This window comes from Schistocerca cancellata, chromosome 1 (assembly GCF_023864275.1).
Source record: "Schistocerca cancellata isolate TAMUIC-IGC-003103 chromosome 1, iqSchCanc2.1, whole genome shotgun sequence".
Classification (NCBI taxonomy): domain Eukaryota; kingdom Metazoa; phylum Arthropoda; class Insecta; order Orthoptera; family Acrididae; genus Schistocerca; species Schistocerca cancellata.
Genome location: NC_064626.1, coordinates 696,125,713 through 696,146,984, shown reverse-complemented (window position 1 = coordinate 696,146,984; position 21,272 = coordinate 696,125,713).

The following is a 21,272-nucleotide window of genomic DNA, read 5'->3' as shown; positions in this document are numbered from 1 at the left end:
TGCGCGGGGTAGCCGTGTGGTCTAGGGCGCCTTGTCACGGTTCGCGAGGCTCTCCCCGTCCGAGTCCTCCCTCAGGCATGGGTGTGTGTGTTGCTCTTAGCGTAAGTTAGTGTAATTTAGATTAAGTAGTGCGTAAGACTGGAGACCGATGACCTCAGCAGTTTGGTCCCATAGTCCTTACCACAAATTTCCAGCCGGCCAGTGTGGCCACGCGGTTAAAGGCGCTTCAGTCTGGAACCGCGTGACCGCTACGGTCGCAGGTTCGAATCCTGCCTCGGGCATGGATGTGTGTGATGTCCTTAGGTTAGTTAGGTTTAAGTAGTTCTAAGTTCTAGGGGACTCATGACCTCAGATGTTAAGTCCCATAGTGCTCAGAGCCATTTTTTTTGAACAAATTTCCATTTTTATCTGTAATATCTGTTCGTATTGGTAAGCAATAAAACAATAAAGACAGTTAACTGTTGAATAGGAAGTGAATTAGTCGGTGGATTATAATGGTTAATGTCTGCTGGTACATTCACGCAGGAGAAAGGGAAGCTTGAGTCTAATGTCGTGTCGAAATCGAGATCATTGTAGTTCCGATAGATCAAGGCCACAGGAAGGAAGAGACCGTGGCCTCTTTGGAGATATCGTCCCGGCATTGGCCTGACGATTTCCGGAAAGGATGGCAGAGACAGAGGCAAGGCGACTAGAAGATGAACAAAAGTGAAAGGGGTGCAACGTTAAGATTGACTGCTTCGGATGTGAGTGACGAAACAGCAATAGAAACGTAAAAAATTGAATATTGTACTGTACATTAAAATTCGTGGAAGACTGTGGAGCAGAGATGACAGATCTCAAAAATACCTCTTCACAAGGTAGTCTAAGAAAGAAGACTTAATAAGGTTGAGGAAAGAACCATGCTATCCGTCATAACCTCGCTTAGACAGCGTAAAAGCGTTACATTCTCGACGATTTGCAACAAGAGATGCATCAGGGAGGACGATATCAACCAGTAAACGTTTACCGCTGATTTTCCTGGAGTGTACGTCTCGAGATGAGGTTACAAACAAATTACTTCCAGGCACAGACGTCTCATGTCACAATCATGACTAGAGTCACTCAAGTTCCGATGTAGGCAGGCGTACCGACTGCTGCTCCACCCCCACCATCGAATGCAAGAGAAAGAGGGTAAAGCGATAGTGGTAGACGCCACAAACTGGTTGTGGCTTGCGGAGTACAGTAGACCAGAAGGCTTAATTTAAGAGGCATACGTGAAAGTGTCATGTAGGACGTTGTAGCAGCTTCAGACAAGTCTGCAGAAAAACCTCGCAAATTATGTCTCCGTTGAAGTGTAAAATGTGAGACACATACTATGTTCTACATCCATTGTACGCAAATCGTGACGTAATTATGCGATAACAGTCACAACGGTAAAAAAATGTTGATCCTCCAGCGTGTAAGAATGAGGTGAACGGCAACGCGTAATCAGTGGAACAGGTGTAGTTCCGCAGTGAAACCAAACAGGACGGCGCGCGGTGCGGGAACAGGTTCTGTCCTTCTGGCTGCTTACCGTGTGGCGGGGCGTCGTGGGCGCGGTCGGTCGGCTGTGGTCCCGCGCGGCTGCCCAACTGCCCGTTGCCGCTGCCGCAGCCGCCACATTGGGCGGCCGCGTCAGCGGAAACGCAGCGCCCATTCACCCGCCGCTGCAGATTCCTCACCATAACAACATTCTTGCTGCGCTAGACGCGGCGTCTTTAAAGAATTCCGCGAGGAGACTTTCTACGAATTGTAGTACCACCGGCCTCCAAGAAAACAGTCGGTCCTGGCTACTGACCATATTCGATCACCGAGTTGCTTCTGAATCGAATTTGGTTTCACTAAAATATTCAAAATTATTCCAAAACATGAGATTTTTACGTGCACTCTTAGGGTCAGTGTAGCCGATGGAGATGCCAAAGATATGGCTTACCACATTCAACATTGTCATTTATCGTCTAAACCAATAACCAACCACTTCCAGCGAACCAAAGAGTTTCCTTTACGCTGCCAATTAGTCGTTAGCGAATCAAGGGAAATCTTTTGAAGAAATTATAGCGCATCTGACAGACGCATTGAGACAGTTGAAGGATTATTACTCTATCAATCATCTTCGTCCAAATGCAAATTAAAAAAAAAATGGCTCTGAGCACTATGGGCCTTAACATCTGAGGTCATCAGTCCCCTAGAACTTAGAACTACTTAAATCTAACTGACCAAGGACATCACACACATCCATACCCGAAGCAGGATTCAAACCTGCGACCATAGCGGTCGCGCGGTTCCAGACTGAAGCGCCTAGAACCGCTCTGCCACTCCGGCCGGTCGCAAATAAAACGCAACTGTTTGCATTTCATCTTAAGCACAGCCAGGCTCAACTTAAACTTAACATCACACGGCAAGGCATACAGTTAGTAAATATGCACCATCAAAAGTATGTGGCAGTCATACTTTGACGTAGAAAATGTTCAAATGTGTGTGAAATCTTATGGGACTTAACTGCTAAGGTCATCAGTCCCTAAGCTTACACACGACTTAACCTAAATTATCCTAAGGACAAACACACACACGCGTGCCCGATGGAGGACTCGAACCTCCGCCGGGACCAGCCGCACTTTGACGTAGAAGCAGCGCTGTGTGAATACGAGAATAAAGATGGAAACATGAAATATCCTTCTCAAGAAGGGGCTCTCGACCACGGAACCACAGACCCTGATAACCAAAGCAGTGGCAACATGTTACAGTGCTGCAGTGTATGCTTGCCCTGTCTCGTACAAATATGTCCACACAAACGTAGCTCTAAACGAAACGCGTAGGCTTAATACACTTTGTTTGAAACTTTAGCCACTTGTAAAACACCAGCACACTATCAGCTCCTAGGCATAGAACCACCAGTTATTCGATGTGAAGTAACTACCAGTGGAGCGACAATAAATCGGGATCATCTGGAAAACCATCTCCTACACACATAAAAAAAAAGTATTGCATCAGCTTCTAAGAGTTCCGGAACCTGTACAGAAAATTGGAATAGAGATCAACATAAACATCATTTCCACCCTATTTCATGCACATGAATGCTTCGCCAATGTAACACCATACAGCGAGACCTTCAGAGGGGGTGGTCCAGATTTCTGTACATACCGGTATCTCTAATATCCAGTAGCACGGCCTCTTGCATTGATGCATGCCTGTATTCGTCGTGGCATACTACCCATAAGTTCAGCAAGGCACTGTGGGTCCGGATTGTCTCACTCCTCAACTGCGATTCGGCGTAGATCCCTCAGAGTGGTTGGTGGGTCACTTCGTCCATAAACAGCCCCTTTCAATCTATCCCAGGCATGTTCGATAGGCTTCATGTGTGGAGCACATTCTGGCCACTGTAGTCGAGCGATGTCGTTATACTGAAGGAAGTCATTCACAAGATGTGCACGATGGGGGCGCGAATCGTCGTCCATGAAGACGAATGCCTCGCCAATGTGCTGCCGATATGGTCGCACTATCAGTCGGAAGATGGCATTCACGTATTGTACAGCCGTAACGGCGCCTTGCATGACCACCAGCGACGACCCCAAAACAGCAGGGGATCACCACCTTGCTGCACTCGCTGGACAGTGTGTCTAAGGCGTTCGTCCCGATTGGGTTGCCATTCGGCATGTTGTTGGGCCCATCTGTACCGCGCTGCATGGTGTCGTGGTTGCGAAGATGGATCTCGCCATGGACGTCGGCAGTGAAGTTGCGCACCATTCAGCCTACTGCGCACAGTTTGAGTCGTAACACGACGTCGTGAGGATGCACGAAAAGCATTATTCAACATGGTGGCGTTGCTGTCTGGGTTCCTCCGAGCCACAATCCGCAGGTAGCGGTCATCCACAGCAGTAGTAGCCCTTGGCCGGCCTGAGCGAGGCATGTCGTCGACAGTTCCGGCCTCTCTGTATCTCCTCCATGTCCGAATAATATCGCTTTCGTTCACTCCGAGACGCCTGGACACTTCCCTTGTTGAGAGCCCTTCCTGGCCAAAGTAACAATGTGGACGCGAACGAACCGCGGTATTGACCGTCTAGGCATGGTTGAACTACAGACACGAGCAGTGTACCCCCTTCCTGGTGGAACGACTGGAACTAATCGGCTGTCGGACCCCCTCCGTCTAATAGGCGCTGCTCGTGCATGGTTGTTTACATCTTTAGTCGGGTTTAGTGACATATCTGAACAGTCAAAGGAACTGTGTCTGTGGTACAATATCCACAGTCAAAGTCTATCTTCAGGCATTCGGGGAACAGGGCTGTTGCAAAACATTTTTTTGTTATGTGTACATGGATACGTTCCAGCGATCCTAAGGTTGAGGTCCAGAAGAAGCATCCTCAACTCCACATTAGCGTTGCAAGCAGCAGCAACCACAGCAAGGCAACATTTGTGGATTTCTACCTGGCCTCTCCCTTCGGAAACCCTCCCGCCTGGGCACAAACAAAATTGGGTCGTCTCGAAGTCGCTCAGCCACCTTCATGCTGGAGTTGGAAGATCCAGGAGTAACCTCCAGAAATGACACTTAGCTGTGTATGCCACTAACTATGATAATCGAGAACCACAACGTACTGCGTCGTCAACTGTGCCCTGCATCTTGCACAGAGGAAGTTTGCGACTACGAGTGCAACTGAAGTTGCAAGCTTTTGGTCAAAAGTAATGTAACTTGATTATCCTTTCTTTCATTTGCTTTTAATAGTAATAACCGTCTGTTTGCTTCTGACTGATATAAAAAGCAAATTCTGTTCAGCAGGTACATCTCATGTAGCGCAATGTGAAGATGCAGATCCAGAGGGGGGGGGGGGGGGGTCACGGGAGTCTTAGAGCTGTTGTCTGCCCCCTCCCCCCAAGTACACTTTACTAAAAGCTTTTATATTTTCATGTATGTCAATTTCCACGTTTCACAGCTAACCCCCGGAACATAAAGAAGCATGACAACTAAGAATCTCCAAAAATAAATTACAAGCTAAGTCAAATACAGGATACTTTCAAGTTGCTTGGATGAGAGTCTGACCACGTAATGGAGCTTGCAGCCTGATCGCCTACAAAGAACGTTCCAACCAGGCAACAGTGCACATCCCAGTCTGACAATAGTTGCTGACAGCAACAAATTCGGCACGGTTCTTGAGTATCGGCAAACTAAAGGAAGTTTAGTAAGGCAAGACAGAAAACAGGAGACGCTATGTCAAGGAAGAAAGTACAGCAAGGCTGCCCTCCCGAATGCGACTGGAAGAAACAGCAGCTCTCCCAATTACATGCTCGCATAACAATTGTCCACACACCTGTGTTCACTGTCGTAGTGTTAAGTGAGAGCACACTTCGATTTTATGTTCTGTGAATTATGACGTATTAATGGTTGGAAAGGTTTATTGCTACCATAGTTCTTAAATCAGTTTCAAGACACGATTACTTCTTGAAATTTAGATTAATAACTTGCAAGTGCTGTATTTCTCTGAACAGCAATTCTTTGGTTGCTAAACAAATATACCAGCGATGTAGCAGTGGAAAAATCATCGTCGTTATTATCTACATCGTCACTCCGGAGGCGGTGTGTTGCTGACGATACTGGCACATTGTGTACCACTGTCGCTTCCCATCTCTCCGTGTTCCAGTCGCGAATGGTTCGCGGGAACAATGATTATTGGCAAACTTCCGTGTGAGCACGAAACTTTCTAATTTTACGCTTCTGATGATGCAGAACGCCTCTCTTGCAGAGTCTGCCGCTGGAGTTGGTTGATTATCTCTGTGACGCTTTCCTGCTCACTAAACGAACTTTTAACGAAACGTGTTGCCCTTCTTTGGATCTCCTCTATTTCCTCTATCAATCCTATCTGCTACGGGGCAGTATTCAAATATAGATCGAACGAGGGTTTTGTAAGCCACCTCCTTTGCTGACGGACTAATTTCCTGGAGATTCTTCCAAAGCGTCTCATTTGCATCTGTCTTTCAAGCGATTAGTTTTATGTGATCCTTTCAACTTTAAATCCCTCCGTATGCATACTACTAGATATTTTATGGGAATAACTGCTTCCAGTGAATTTCTGCAATAGTGTAATAACACAATAATGGGTCTTTCTATTTACACGCAATACGCTACTTTTTTTTACGGTAGGGGTCAATTGTCGCTCCCTGCATCAAATGTCGATCCTCTGAAGGTCTTCCTGCATTTCGTTAAATTTTTCTAGCTTTGCGGCTTCTCTATGTACAAGAGCATTATCGCGAAAACTCATGGAACTACCGATATTGTCTACTATGCTATTTATATATACTGGGCAAAGTAATGGATTTGCAACGCTCCCTTTGGATACGCCCGATGTTATTTTTACGTCTTAAAACTTTTTGTTCGTTGGGACCGACACACCGCGTTCCTTTTGCTAGAAGCTCTTCACTCCAATAATACAATTGGTCTGATATTCCGTAGGCTCGTATTTTGTTCATTAGGAGGCAGTGCGGAATTGTATCGAATGCCTTACGGAAGTAAGGAACACAGTATCCACCTGGGTGCCTGTATCTACTGCCTTGACGATCTCGTGGACGAACAAAGCCAGCTAGGTTTCACACGATCGTTGTTTTCGGAACTTACATTGATAACTATAGAGGAGATTTTCGACCTCCAGGCGCAAGCATAAAACGTGTTCTAAAATTCAACAACAGACCGAAGTAAGAGACGTAGGCCTACAGTATTGTGCGTCTGTTCGACGACATTTCTTGAAAACGGGGATGACACGTGCTTCTTTTCTGATTACCAGGAAAACTTCACTCCTCCTGTCACCTACGGTACACTGCTGCTAGTAGAGGGGCAAAACATTACAATAAATAATTTCGGCATCAGATGGAATGTTATTATCTCTGTATAAAAACAGTAGATATGCTAATGTTGATCTTGTTTGTCATAGTCTGGTATCTTTACTTTCTTAGCGTTGAATAGAGTTTGGGCAGATGGGAGTATGTCCGTTCATTATTTAATAATAACCATTCAAGTGAAGAAATTTGTGCACAAAATAATTATTTTCCTTTGGTACCTTTTATTGTAGAGAAGGCATAGGAGTTTAGCAGTTCTTCGAAGTTGTAAAAGGAAGTAAGCGAAAACAGATTATTCCTGGCTAGCATTTGGTTAAGCTGTTTTGCTGCCGTACGTATGTAGACTGAAAAAATCAAATGGATTATTTATGACTAATTTCTTTAGCGAATATGTCTATTGTGACGGCACAGTTAAAAAGCCTACATTTGGCTACATGACGACCATTGGTGAACACCATATATTATTTGTACTGTCCGCTTTAGTGCAATCAATACTTTCTCTTTAAGTGATGAGTTGCTCCATAAAATTATTTCGTAAGACATCATTGAGTGGAAATACGCAAATTACGGGGGGTATTCAACAAGTAATGCAAAACATTTTTTTCTCAAAACAGGTTGCTTTTGTTCAGGATTTCAATACAACATATTATTCCCTACTCATTTGGCTACAAAACCTAGTTTTTCAATACAAACTCTGTTCATTACGACGGACTTAAGCCACCTTACTGTCTGTGTGGATACTAGTTTAGTTTCTTAATTTCTTGCGTTTTTGTGTACTTACTAGGCACACTCTAGCGTTCTAATAACTCTGTAGTGTACAGTTTTCCCATCTTTTGTATGGATAAGGACTGTGATAGCTATGTTCAGATGCGAGCTGTGTTGGTGACCTTTCACACACTCCAGGTGATGTTGGTTTCGGCCGCAATGGTTGAGACTGTTGCCAATGAGAAACGTCCAGCGCCTCCCACTTGTTCACAGATCGGTCCACTACTGTGGCCGCCCCTGATACTGGCCACACTGAAGTTGACTCCTCACGCGTGGTCGAGTGGGTGGTCTTTCCAAGGTGTGGCAGAAGCAAAAGACTTTCCGAGGGGCCCAGTCGGAGGGCCTCCCATCTGACGAGCAGGTTTCGGGCGCAATCTATGGCTAACGAAATCCCTCAACCAAATGCATAGCTCGCCCTGTTCCAGAGGAGGCCTGTGCCAACGAGGTCTGGGCATTCACAGAGGACACGTCTATCTCTTAGGGATATAGTTGCCAAGGAGAGAAAGGAATCCAGTTTCCACTCTGTGTGATTACCAGGAGGATTCATTTCAGGTGTAGAAAGGCTACTTCCGGATACCATGAAGAGCACAGGTCGCAGCAAAATGCAGTGGCAGCTCAAGTCGGAAATAAAAATGTATGTCACTTTGGATCAGGAGAGATGCTCTCTGGTTTCAGCAGCTAGCCGAAGTGGTAAAGATTGCCAGTCTTGCTTGTGAGATGAAGGCGGAGCTCACCGTCTACAACACGGCTGACACAGCCGACAGTGGTCCTTTGGCAAAGAGCCGAGTGAAGGGTCTGAATCAGAGGTTCAGTTGGGTCTGCGAGACTAAATACCGTAACTTCCATACCCACCAATAATAAACGCAAAATACACTTATTTAAAAAAAAGCAGGCAAATTCGCTTGAAGCCTTCCTAAGAGACGGTCTCCACTGCCTCCAATCAGACTGTGTGGGCGTAGACCAGATGTGGTTGGGAATCAAAGAAATGGCATCGACGGGAATTGAGAAGTGTGTACCAAATAAACTAGTAAGAGATGGTACACAAAACATGTCATAACACTGTTGCAGAAGCAACGAAATAAGCACGACACGTTTCAAAGAACGCAAAGCCCCCAAGTTTGGCGAAGCTTTACAGAAGCTCGAAATTTAGTGCGAAGAGATGCTTTTAATAGTTTCCACAACGAAACTCTGTCTCGAAATCAAGCAGAAAATCCAAAGAGATTCTACTCGTACATAAATTACACCAGTGGCAAGACGCAATCAATACCTTCACTGGCGATGATTTTTATAGCAGTGCCCTAAAGCAGAGATACTGAAGCCGGTTTTCCAAAAATCCCTCACAAAAGGAGACAATGTAAACATTCCAGAATGCGAATTAAGAACAACTGCCAACATGAGTAACTTAGAAGTAGATATCCTCGGTGTAGTAAAGCAGCTTCAAACACTTAAGCAAGGTAAGATCTCCGGTCCAGATTGTATACCGTCAGGTTCCTTTCAGAATTGCTGGTACAATAGCTGCATACTTCACAATCATATATAACCGCTCGCTCTTCGAAAGATCCGTACCCAAGCACTGGAAAGTTGCGCAAGTCACACTAATATTCAAGAAAGGAAATAGGAATAATCTGCTGAGTTATAGACTCATACCTCTAACATCGACTTGCAGTAGAATTCTGGAACATATACTGTCTTCGAACATTTCGAGTTACCCCCGAAGAAAAAGATTTATTGACAAACAGCCAATATTGATTCAGAAAATATCGTTCTTGTGAAACACAACTGGCTCGTTATTCTCACGAAGTAATGAGTGCTATCAACAGGGGATGTCAAATTGATTCTTTATTTTCAGATTTTCAGAAGGCTTTTGACACCATTCCTCACAAGCGACTACTGATAAAACAGCATCCCAGTTGTGCGACTGGATTCCTGATTTCCTGTCAGAAGGGTCACAGTTCGTAGTAACTGACAGAAAGACATCGAGTAAATCAGATGTAATATCTGGCGTTCCCAAGGAAGTGTTATATGCCCTCTGCTGTTCCTGATCTACATATACGATTTAGGAGACAATCTGAGGACCCCTCTTAGACTGTTTGCAGATGATGCTATCATTTTCCTTCTTAAAAAGTCAACAGATGATCAAAACAAAATGGAAAAATTATTGAGACAAGACATCTCTATTGTAGGAGAAGTGGAAATTGTTTCTAAATAAGGAAAAGTGTAAATTCATCCACATGAGAACTAAAAGGTATCTGCTAAACTTCAATTGTACGATAAATCACACAAATCTAAAGGCTGTAAATTCAACTAAATATTTAGGGGATACAATTACGAATAACTTACATAGGGACAATCACGTAGATAATGTTGGGGAAAAAGCAAACCAAAGACTGCGATTTATTGGCAGATCACGTAGAAAATGCAACAGATCTACTAAATAGACTACTTATATCACGCCTATCCGTCCCCTTCCAGAGTACCGCTATGCGGTCTGAGATCTGCATCAGATAGGATTGACGGAGGGCATCGCGAAAGTTCAAAGAAGGACAGTTCGTTTTGTATTATTGCGCAATAGGGGAGGGAGTGCCAAGAATGTGATACGCGAATTAGAGTGACAATCATTAAAGCAAAGGCGCTGTTCGTTGCGGCAGGGTCTTCTCGTGTAATTTCAATCACAACTTTCTCCTCAGAGTGTGAAAATATTTTATGGACACTTTCTAACGTAAGGAGGAATGATCATCATAGTAAAATAAAAGAAATCAGAGCTCGCACGGATATATTTAAGTGTTCGTTTTCCCGGCACGCTGTTCGAGAGTGAAACAGTAGAGAAACAGCTTGAAGGTTGTTCAATGAACTCTCTGTCAGGCACTTAATCATTTGATGTAGATGTATGTGCAGAATCCATAGTTTTTAAACATAGTCTAAATTTATAATGAAGCTTGTTTAGGCCTTCTAAGCCGGAGTTCGATGCTGATCCGGAACAATGATACCTGTAGTCCGAATGTTGTCTTATGAACGTTGCACCACCTTTCCTCCCCTCCTCTTTCAAGGTAGCTTGTGATCAATATAAATTACTGAGCGTTCCACTACTTTTTTTATGTGTAGACTAATATTCATAGTACTCTGCATGTACCACTGATGTCGGATGTGTAGACACCAATGATTTGGTCGGCGATATTTTCAGAACATTTTTATGTACACAATCACTGATATTCTCATGTCGTAACGAAAATCAAGTCAAAATTCGAAAACAATTTCATAAATTGAGTACAAGGCTTAACAGTGAATGCACGCTTATTACAGAAGCCAACATACAGAAACATCTCCCTTCTGGACGGAGGGCGCCGCTGTTTATATAAACATCGAGTGTTTCAGAACAAGCAAATATTACAAACGTAAGAAATTTCGAGAACATTCTACAGACGATAAGTAACAAATAACAAGTATTTGCTGGTGATTAGATTTGAAATGATGACCCGCAACAGGTCCGCTAAAGATACTTGCCGATATTCCATGCAGTGCAGCTCGCAGCAACATTTGTCGTAGCTGCGTCCATTTTCTGGTAGCACTGCTTTAGAGTATCACATGTCACATAATTGTATAGATCGTAGGAATACTGCAAAGTCTGAACGACCTTTTGAGCGACATTATGCAGGCCCGCTGTGATACTACTAAACAGCAGGCGAGTAGAATTGAGCCTTGCAGCTGTGGTACACTTGTTTCTCTTGGTCCCACACGTTTGTTGCTGTATGTGGTGATGACTCTTCTGCTAATCAGTGAAATTTTGAGGAGGTAAACAGGGTACTAAGATTTTGAAATTTTGTAGCTAATACAGGAATCGACACATTGTTATAAACGCTGGAGGTGTCCATGTATACAGAGTTCATTCGTCCATCCATTCACTTGCACACTGTGTTCTTTAAATCCTGGTGAGGTAATCATGCCTGATACACAATTTGAACCCTCCATGGTGATGAGTCTCGATATCATGTGAAACCATTATTACTAAAATTCATTACTTCATGCATGACAATTCATATTTTATGTGACTAGGATAATTTGTAATTTTAACACGTAAATATAACAATTTATTTTCTCTAAATTTCGCTTAATATATGAGTTGGTTCAAATAAGATCTTTACGAGAGATATAAATAATTAAGTTCTTTGTATTTATATGTAATCATTCATCCAGTCGTTCACCTACACACTGTATTCTTTAAATCCCATAATAAGAAGCAGAACCTGCAGAAATGTGGAACGAGTCCGTTTGTGATGTAACCTTGCCTGCTACACATTTTGAACCCCCTGATGGTGATGGGTATCGATATCATATGAAACCATTATTACAAAAATTCATTACTTCACGCACGACAATTTATATTGTATGTGAATAGGATAATTTATGTTTTAACACGTAAATATAACAATTCATTTTCTCTAAATTTCGTTAAATATATCAGTTGATTCAAATAAGACCTTTATCAGAGATGTAAACAATTAAGTTCTTTGTATTTGTACGTAATCTTTGTTCTCTTGCGTGGTTGGCGAGAAGAGTGGTAGAAATTATTGGAATTTTTCTTATTTCAATTATTTTTATACATTTTTTATTTGAGTTACTGGAAGAAAGGGTTCCATCTTAGATGTTGTAGAAAGAGTTGGGTTTTACTTTTTGTAGGAAACAATCAAGTTCAGTTGTAGATGTTGTAAAGAATAGTCATGTTTATATGAATTTAAAGTTTGGAAATTAATGATTGTAAATTTTGTCAATCAGTCCAATGAAATGTTTTAGAACATATAAGTTGGACGTGTGAAACTTTTCATTCCTTAATCAATGACTTAACAAATATCTACAATCCTGGAAAGTTTTGATTTCTTCGTACAAAAGTATCCGCGACCGCCGTACCCCTGAAAAGAAGCCAGCAAGAGAGTTAGTTAACTAACATCATCTTCTTTTATGTTTTCAGTCAAAAATGACGAAAATTCGTACAGTGGATGATGGTACATAGGACAGACATTCATTACTGAAAAGGCGAGCCACATGTTAATTCACTCACAGACAGAAGCAGCCATTGCTTGCTACTACTAGCAAAAAAATAATTAATAATGTTAATCTCCCCACACTGACGATTGTGGGAATAGCTTCTGGATTGCTTGCTATACATATATTACAGGAGAAAAGTTACATGCTTTTTTTATATGTACAGGACACTTTAAACAAAGCATTATTCGATACAGTTCAGTTGTCTATATACTCATTTACTGACAAACTCGAGAGAAATGTAAGATAAGTATTACAGTTGTGAGGAATTCACATCTCAGAGTCCAAACCTTCTTATAAATTGAAGAAAAAGCGGCTGGTGAAGTATCCTTACACGTTGTTTTTGAATATCTGGCAAATTTAAACTTGCTGCGTGATGTCTGCTATAAAACTCCAGTCGGAAAGTTAGACAGCGCTCCATAGTTCATATGGGAATTGTTTTTACTTCTAGTTTTGTGGTTGAGAATTGCACTTCAGCTGCACTGTCCCAGAACATTATGCCATACGATAGTAAACGACTCCAGGCTGGTTTTTTTTCGCGATTTTGGGGAAAAATATTTTTTGGACGGACTTTTGGAGAAACAGAAATCTTGGAAAAACATCTGGGAAGAAAATTTTGGTATCAAGGAAGTATTTTATCTGCCACCTCTGACGTTTTCGTCCAACCGACACGTACTCAGTTTTCCTGATATCCACTAGATATCACACACTCTCCGAAGCAATCGATGCACCTTCCCTTTTATTGGGGTCGCCAGGCTCACCACAGCGATATCTTTGAGTGACATCACTATGATGTGTATATGCCCAGTTTCGACTGTCTGGGATGTCTATCGACCTTCGTGCTCGTATCGAGTTCATATATTTTATTTCGTCGTTTTAGTTGAAACTTTTATTTCATAGGTTTTATATTATAACGTATGTCCTACGAATACATACTGTTTCAAATATTGAGGATCTCTCTATAGTCCGCAGCTCGTGGTCATGCGGTAGCGTTCTCGCTTCCCGCGCCCGGTTTCCCGGGTTCGATTCCCGGCGAGGTCAGGGATTTTCTCTACCTCGTGATGACTGGGTGTTGTGTGATGTGCGTAGGTTAGTTAGGTTTAAGTAGTTCTAAGTTCTAGGGGACTGATGACCATAGATGTTAAGTCCCATAGTGCTCAGAGCCATTTGACCCATTTGATCCCTCTATAATGCTTCTGTATTGGTATGATTTGTTACAATTAAATGTAAGGCAACGACAGATCGGCGGTTAAGTGCGTTGTGGAAGTATGAGAGAAAAACACGAGCACGGTTATGCGTGCTCACAGCAACGTAGTGTTTAGAGCTGTCGAGTTGCAAAGTGAGATGTAGGTGGTGCGCTAATGGTGTGTCAATAAACCAATGAATAAAAAGCATAAAGAAAGCAAATGTGATGCTCTTAGAGCAGGTTTTTTTTTATTTTTCTGGCCAGGCTATGTGTTTTTATTTACAAATTAAAAATTTTAGTTTAAATACTATAAATTTTTGATACGTACGATACCAATAATTTTATTGCTCTAGACGTTTAATTCCACCTCTTCAAGCAACCAATAATGACAATTAATAATACAGGAATATGTGAGTTTAAGATATTTGGGGAAAAATTACCCAAATGTTATCATTTTGGATCTGGAAACGCTGGGGTAGTGCCACATAGTACCGAGTGAAAGCCAGGAACGTAACTTTAGGGCCTATAATGCGGATGGGGACCGCAGAAAACCAAATAAAATATTATTGTTACTGTTATTGATATTAAAAATAAGTACAAAAATTAAAACATACACAAACATAAGACAGTATATAAATATAAGTATAATGTGTATAAGATAAACAGTCAAGTTAAATGCAAGTCTGCACAGAAAAGGTCAGCTCAAAACGATTCCGGAAAATCTATCAATGGCGAGTTGAGTTTAGCACAGCTGGAAGAAGTGTAAATAATGCTTGTCCTTGGCGTCCCTCGTAACACTTGGCTTGCAGCATGTTCTTCGGTCGTCACAAAAGAGCGGCGCGTATTAGTTATTACAAAACAATTACAACAATGGTAATGAATACCAAAACACCACATTTAGGTACAAAATTATTCTTTCTTGATGCGTGTGATAGACAAAATCCTTATCGGTCACCAGGTCCTTTCCTCAAAGATACTAAGCATTAAAAAAGATCCTTCACTAAGTATTACGAAAAGTTCACATTGCCATAGCAAAGAATTAGGAGATAATGGCTGTGTTATTCATCTAAAAATGATAGTTTACAGTAAACCGTGTTGATTCTTCGAAGAAAAGGAATCGGCGTCAACTTGGAGGGAAAGGGCGCGAGATTAGAGGCAGCTATCCAAAAGTATAGTGACACATGAAACTATGCACATTCGAAAGCATGTGTTCAGTTCGTGGCGTAAGAAAAAAACAGTTGCCGTGGGTACGGATTCAGAACTAAAGAAAAGAGAGAACATAAGGAAACAGGTCCTAGAGTGTATTGTGAATTTGACGTTGAGACTGGCATCCAGTAATATAGCTTTTCGCAGACATACGGAGGAAATGGGAAATCAAGCAGTGGAAAATTCTTAGCAAGTATCGAACTTCTTGCAAAGTAACGTGTGTCCGGGAAGTAAGGGCGAATTTGAAATTTGATCCTTTTCGTCATATGATGGTTGGCAGCCGTGGTTTTTTTATGTCTGTTATCTGCGAGCCTTCCCATTAGTAGCCTGATAGCTTTTTTGTGGTATCATTGTTGTTTGATGTTTATCTTTGTCATGGAGCAGATGACAGCTGAGCAACGTATGCAAGTGATAAAAAGTTGTTACAAAAACAGCGAGTCCCACGACAACCGTTCGTGAACTGCGGTGTGACACTCGGACGTAGTGCTGTTCCAACCGAATCATCAGTTCGGAAGATGATCCAGAAGTCTGAGACCACGGGATCTGTTTCAAACGTTAAGAAAACGAGAAGACCGCGTTCTGTTCGAACACAAGAAACCGTTGCAGTCGTGCGTGACAGTGTGACTGCAAGCCCCCGAAAATCGGTTCGCCGACGGGCTCAGCTACTGAATTTATCACCCGAGTTCTCTCGATGAAATCCTTTCAATAGATCTGAAAATGCATGCGTACAAGATTTAACTTCCACAACAGTTGAAGCCTGCACATCATGAGAAGAGACATCGATTCACTCAATGGATCTTGGCGCGACAAGCGGAGAACGAGAACACCACAAAAAGAATAATTTTTTCAGATGAGGTGCACTTCCATCTCAGTGGGTACGTCAATAAGCAGAACTGCAGAATTTGTGGTAGTGAAAATCCGCGAGTGACTGTGTACGATGAGAAGAAGCATCCACAATGCACGACTGTGTGGGATGGGTTCCGGGCAGGAGGAGTGATCAGCCCGTACTTTTTTGAAAATGATGAGGGTGCTGCCGTCACTGAGAATGGCGACCGATACTGAAACACGCTTTCTGATTGGTTATTTCATCTTATTGATGAAAATGAGGATTTTTGGTTTCAACATGATGGTGCAACATGTCACACATCCCGTGAAACGATGCTTTGCTGAATGAAAAGTTTCCTCAAAAATTATCTCTCTGCGTGGCAACCAGGAGTGGACTGGCAGATCATGCGATCTTACGCCTTGTGACTATTTTTTGCGGGGATCTGGGAAATCAAAGGTGTACGTGAAAAAATCACAATCAATACACCAACAGAAGGATGAAATTAAAAAGGTTATGACGGCATCCCACCAGATGTTTTTGGACGCGTCATCGAGAACTTCAACGAATGCATTGCTCGTTGCCGCGAGGCCTTGGGTGGTCATATGGAGGATATAATTTTTCGTATATAAATGGGAGAAGTTACTTATGTGTTCGTAAAAAAACATTACATTTTCAATAAATTTTGTATGTTGTTTAGCACTTTAATATTCGTCCCTACTTCTCATACACCCTAGAGGATCCGGTATAACGTGATCTAATAAATAAATCAAAATATACGAAAAAGAACCTTATCCCTTCAATTCAAAATGAGTCAGTAAATGTCCTACCCCTTCAGTTGCAAAAGAAATTATTAATGACATTAAAGCTGCCTCATTCTTTTCTATTATTACAGGTACAACACAGGATATTACAAAAAGAGATCAAATAACTCAAATATTTAGATATTGCATGGGGGCTTAATTATAAAATGAAAATATAATTTTAGTAGCTGTGTGTCCGGTAGCGAAGTCTCGTAACCGATTGGCCCTGACTGGTATTAGTACGCAATCTGACTGCATAAAATAACAATAAAGAATGAAAGGAAATTTCCGTTAACACAATTGATTAATTAAGTCCCCTGCAACTATAAAAGCTACGAAACAACCAAGCACAAGTGTAACTGTTCTGTGTGTGGTAGTGTGGTTCAACGTACATGTATCTGGCACGGTTCTTCCTCAATACGACAAGAAATTTTAAACACCATTTACAATGAACTAATTGAAAAACCAGAAATACTATAATTGCACATATAAATCAGAATTACAAGTCTAATACATGAACACGAGCCAGATGCTTTGTTGACTGAACCTGTGACCAAGACGCGTAGTTATTTAGGAACTTTGAAATTAAAAAAAAATTTTGTTACCTCCATATATAATGACGAAAAATACACTGTGATCATTGCAACATCTTCCATATATACATTACACCAACCGAACAGCATCAACTCTCTCGGCCAACAGAACAATAACTGCACACGACATGCTCTCAACTAGTACTGCTCTCGACATCCTCTCAACAAACACTTCCCACGACAACCTCTGAACTACAACTGCCCTCGACATACTCTCAACAAGCACTGCTCACGACAACGTCTGAACTACAACTGCCCTCGATATTCTCTGAGCAACTACTGCGCCACCTTTCAATATGTTACAGTTTCACAAGATGTTACTGCAAAGCCTTGTAACCTGAAAAAAGTGAAAGCTTTGTAGATTTTCGTGAAATAAAAGATCAAGGTGCATCAGGAATAGAAAAGGAAATACTAAGTACAACAAGCGAAAAGGGACACTTGTTAACTAAAATCCGTGGTCAGGATTATGATGGTTGCGCCAGTATGCCAGGAATATACAAAGGTGTCAGAACGAGAATTCAAAAAGACAAAGAACTGCAAAACATCCGCATTTTTACAGCAGATGATTTAAATCTAATAGTTAACCATGCTGCATGTGTAATTCAAGAAGTCAGGTCATTTTATGACACAGAAGAAAGGTTGTATTTTTCCCTCAGTCATGGTATCTTCTTGTAACTTAGAAAAGCTTTGCCCAAGCTTCAGCAGAGATAACCAGCGTGAGCTCGGCACACATACCAAACGGTTGCTCGATTCATTACAGATTCTAAAAGACACACGTCGAATATACATTAGATTTACATAACAAATAAATTGCAAATAGCACACAGCCCTCCAACCATGAAAGGGAAAATCGGATCAGACAACCGAGACATATTGATGTGCAAGTACTTAAGGTTAATTGAGTAAAATTTACATAAAAATTAAATTACAACACTCACATGGACTTTTTAGTACTGACTGGGAAACCTAAAGTAAATAACTGGGCCTATTTGTCCCACAAGTACTTAAAGTTAACTGACAATGAAAAAAATTAAATATACCTACACCTAGAAAATACATGCACCGGTAGTGCAAATAAAAGCAGATCTTTCTAGATCAGGTACTCACAAAATAGAACTAAGCAAAATCCAAGCTGTCATACGACTGAATCCATGTTTAACTCGGGCAATTTCTTATCACAGGGTTCCTGATTCAGATTAAGGTCAATGGCTAACATAACAGCCAGTGGTATAAGCCAGGCTAGCTTATGGGAAAAAGGAAATGAACGTTTGGCGTTATTGGCCGGGAGGCCCCTTGCGGGGCAAGCTTACGGTAAGAACACCAAATGAACTAGTAGCAAAAGCGCAGGGTTTTCACGAACAGTAGCCGACACTTTACTTCATACAAGACATGGTTCTCATCGTTTACTCCTGCGTTGGGCCTGTGAGAATTAAAGATGTATGTGCCCATGTCTACCAACCAAGGCAGCAAGAAACAGGCCTAATCGAACTCCAAACTATGACCCGCTACCGCAAATTTAGGGGTAAACGGCGACTCTCCAATACGCGTAGGCACCTTCTCTTAAATAAACAACCGCCATCCAAGCGCGGCAGTCGGACCTGCGCGGCTGGCAAGTTCAGGCCGTAATCCAGACAGACTCGTTCACAGATAGGCAACCCCCAAGAGACCTCTAGCGTGAGCTGCGTGTGCGCTTAAATGCCACCATCTGCCGAGTCGCAACAGAAGCCATAGTTAGGTAACGAAACCCAAAGAAGTTCTCCCTCTCGTAAGGGGAAGGGGGAAGACTGCGTTCACAGATAGGCAACCCCCAAGAGACCTCTAGCGTGAGCTGCGTGTGCGCTTAAATGCCACCATCTGCCGAGTCGCAACAGAAGCCATAGTTAGGTAACGAAACCCAAAGAAGTTCTCCCTCTCGTAAGGGGAAGGGGGAAGACTGGTGGTAGTTCCCAGACCCCAAAATTTAAGGGACAACCCGTGCTTCAGCATCCTGATTATCAGGGGACAACTTTAACTGACTTAAATGTTCCCTGAGCTGTCACTTAGTGGCATTGTCCTGAAAAAAGGCACCTGATGACATCGTACAGCCCCTCGAAATGAGGAAGTATCTTCGCAGTAACCTTCTGACCAGCCTTCCTCTGAGCCAAGAAATTCTTTAACAAAACGACTATGTCGAACTTAAGTGAGACAGATTGCCTGCCCCTGTTATACTGGGTAGCCTATCTCCCAGCAGTCTTCAAGAGTTCTCCCTTATGACCTTGGGATTAATATCCTCAGGAATGTGATCATATACTTATCAGAGGTTTGATGTAAGCGAGTTAATCGGAAACGAAAATATCAACTTGGTAGGTATGGTTTTGTGGATTTCATGCACAACTGCACAAAATGCAGAATAAAGTTAGTTGATGAACTGGTCGCACTTCGCCGGAGACTGGTCATGGAAAATAATCAGGGCTAATTTAAAGTTATGATTAACTCGTTCTTCAAATGATGTCATCGGTTAACAGGGGGGTGGTCGTGACGTGAGAAATCGCGCTCTTAGACTAAAACCTCCTAAATTTTCAGGACAGGAAAGTCGGTGAATCACTGCTCACTAAAACCTTGGGTGACCCCCACAAGGAAAATATTTTTACCACTTGCTGAAATGTAGCCCCAGTTGTCATTGATTTACTCGGGAGCAATTAAATAAAATGAGTAAATCGTCAACCACAACAAATATGTATCCATTAGCGCTTTTAGTACAGGGAAAGGTCCCAGATGGGCAGCATATCCATAGGGTTCTCTAGCTAACTGAAATGCAGACTGCCCCTGCAGGTACTAGAATTAGCTTGAGCCATACTGCACTCTTGGCACTGACTGACCAACCTCACATTGGCATTCAAACTCGGCCGAGTTAAATGCCCTTTTACCTCATGATGGTTTTTTAACTACCCAGACGTTCATCACATAGATGTTGGTGAATATGCTTTAAACTGTTGGAAGAAATTCCTTCGGAAGACAGATCCTCATTTTTCCGTCGCAGCGGGTACGGTAATACAAGAGGCATTTGTTGATGGAATATCCCATCTTGTGTAGACTGTCCCTAAGCTGTTTCTTCACGTTACGTAGTTAAGCATCTTCTTCTTGTTTTCTTTTTTAAGTCACCGAACAACACAAGTACATTGCCTAGGACTGCAGAAACACAAATGGATTCCTGGTTAACTTGTGGGGTCTCAACAATTTCTGAGTCACGTTGGAACATGCGACTGAGAGCATTAGCAACTAGACTTGTAGCTGGGATTCACAATCACAAAAATTTGTTGAAGGACATCATCTTTACGCCAGTGACTGTTATAAGCTTTTATTAGACTATTGCAATTTTGGCCCTAGGCCATTATCAAGTGATATTATGGCATTAAGCCATGTCAACGTGATGTAAGCTGACACATTTGTATGTCGTTGTCAATACTGTTAAATATACTCGTGACGTCGTTACACAGTGCGAACACACGTATACAAACATCTTAAAACAACATAATCTCTAAGTGCACATGTTCGTTAAACCATCACTAGTCTAAAGCATTTGTGACTAGTGATGGTTTAACGAACATGTGCACTTACAGATTATGTTGTTTTACGATGTTTGAATACGTGTGCTCGCACTGTGTAATGACGTCACTAGTGTATTTAACAGTATTGACAACGACATACAAAATGGCCGTCCTATCACACTCACTCCCACCCTCAAGTATCTTGGCGTCACCCTTGACCGTCGCCTCTCCTGGACCCCCCATCTCCGGACTATCAAAGCCAAGGCACGCTCCCGACTCCTCAAGCTCCTTTCTGGCCGCACATGGGGTCTGGACCCCTCCACCATCCTCCACACCTATAAATCCCTTATCCGCCGTATCCTCTGCTACGCTCATCCCGCCTGGATCTCCGCCCCTCCTACCTTCTACAAATCCCTTCAAATCCTAGAACGCCATACGCTTCGCCTCGCCTATCGCATCCACCTCCCATCCCCCACGCGGATCCTATATGACCTC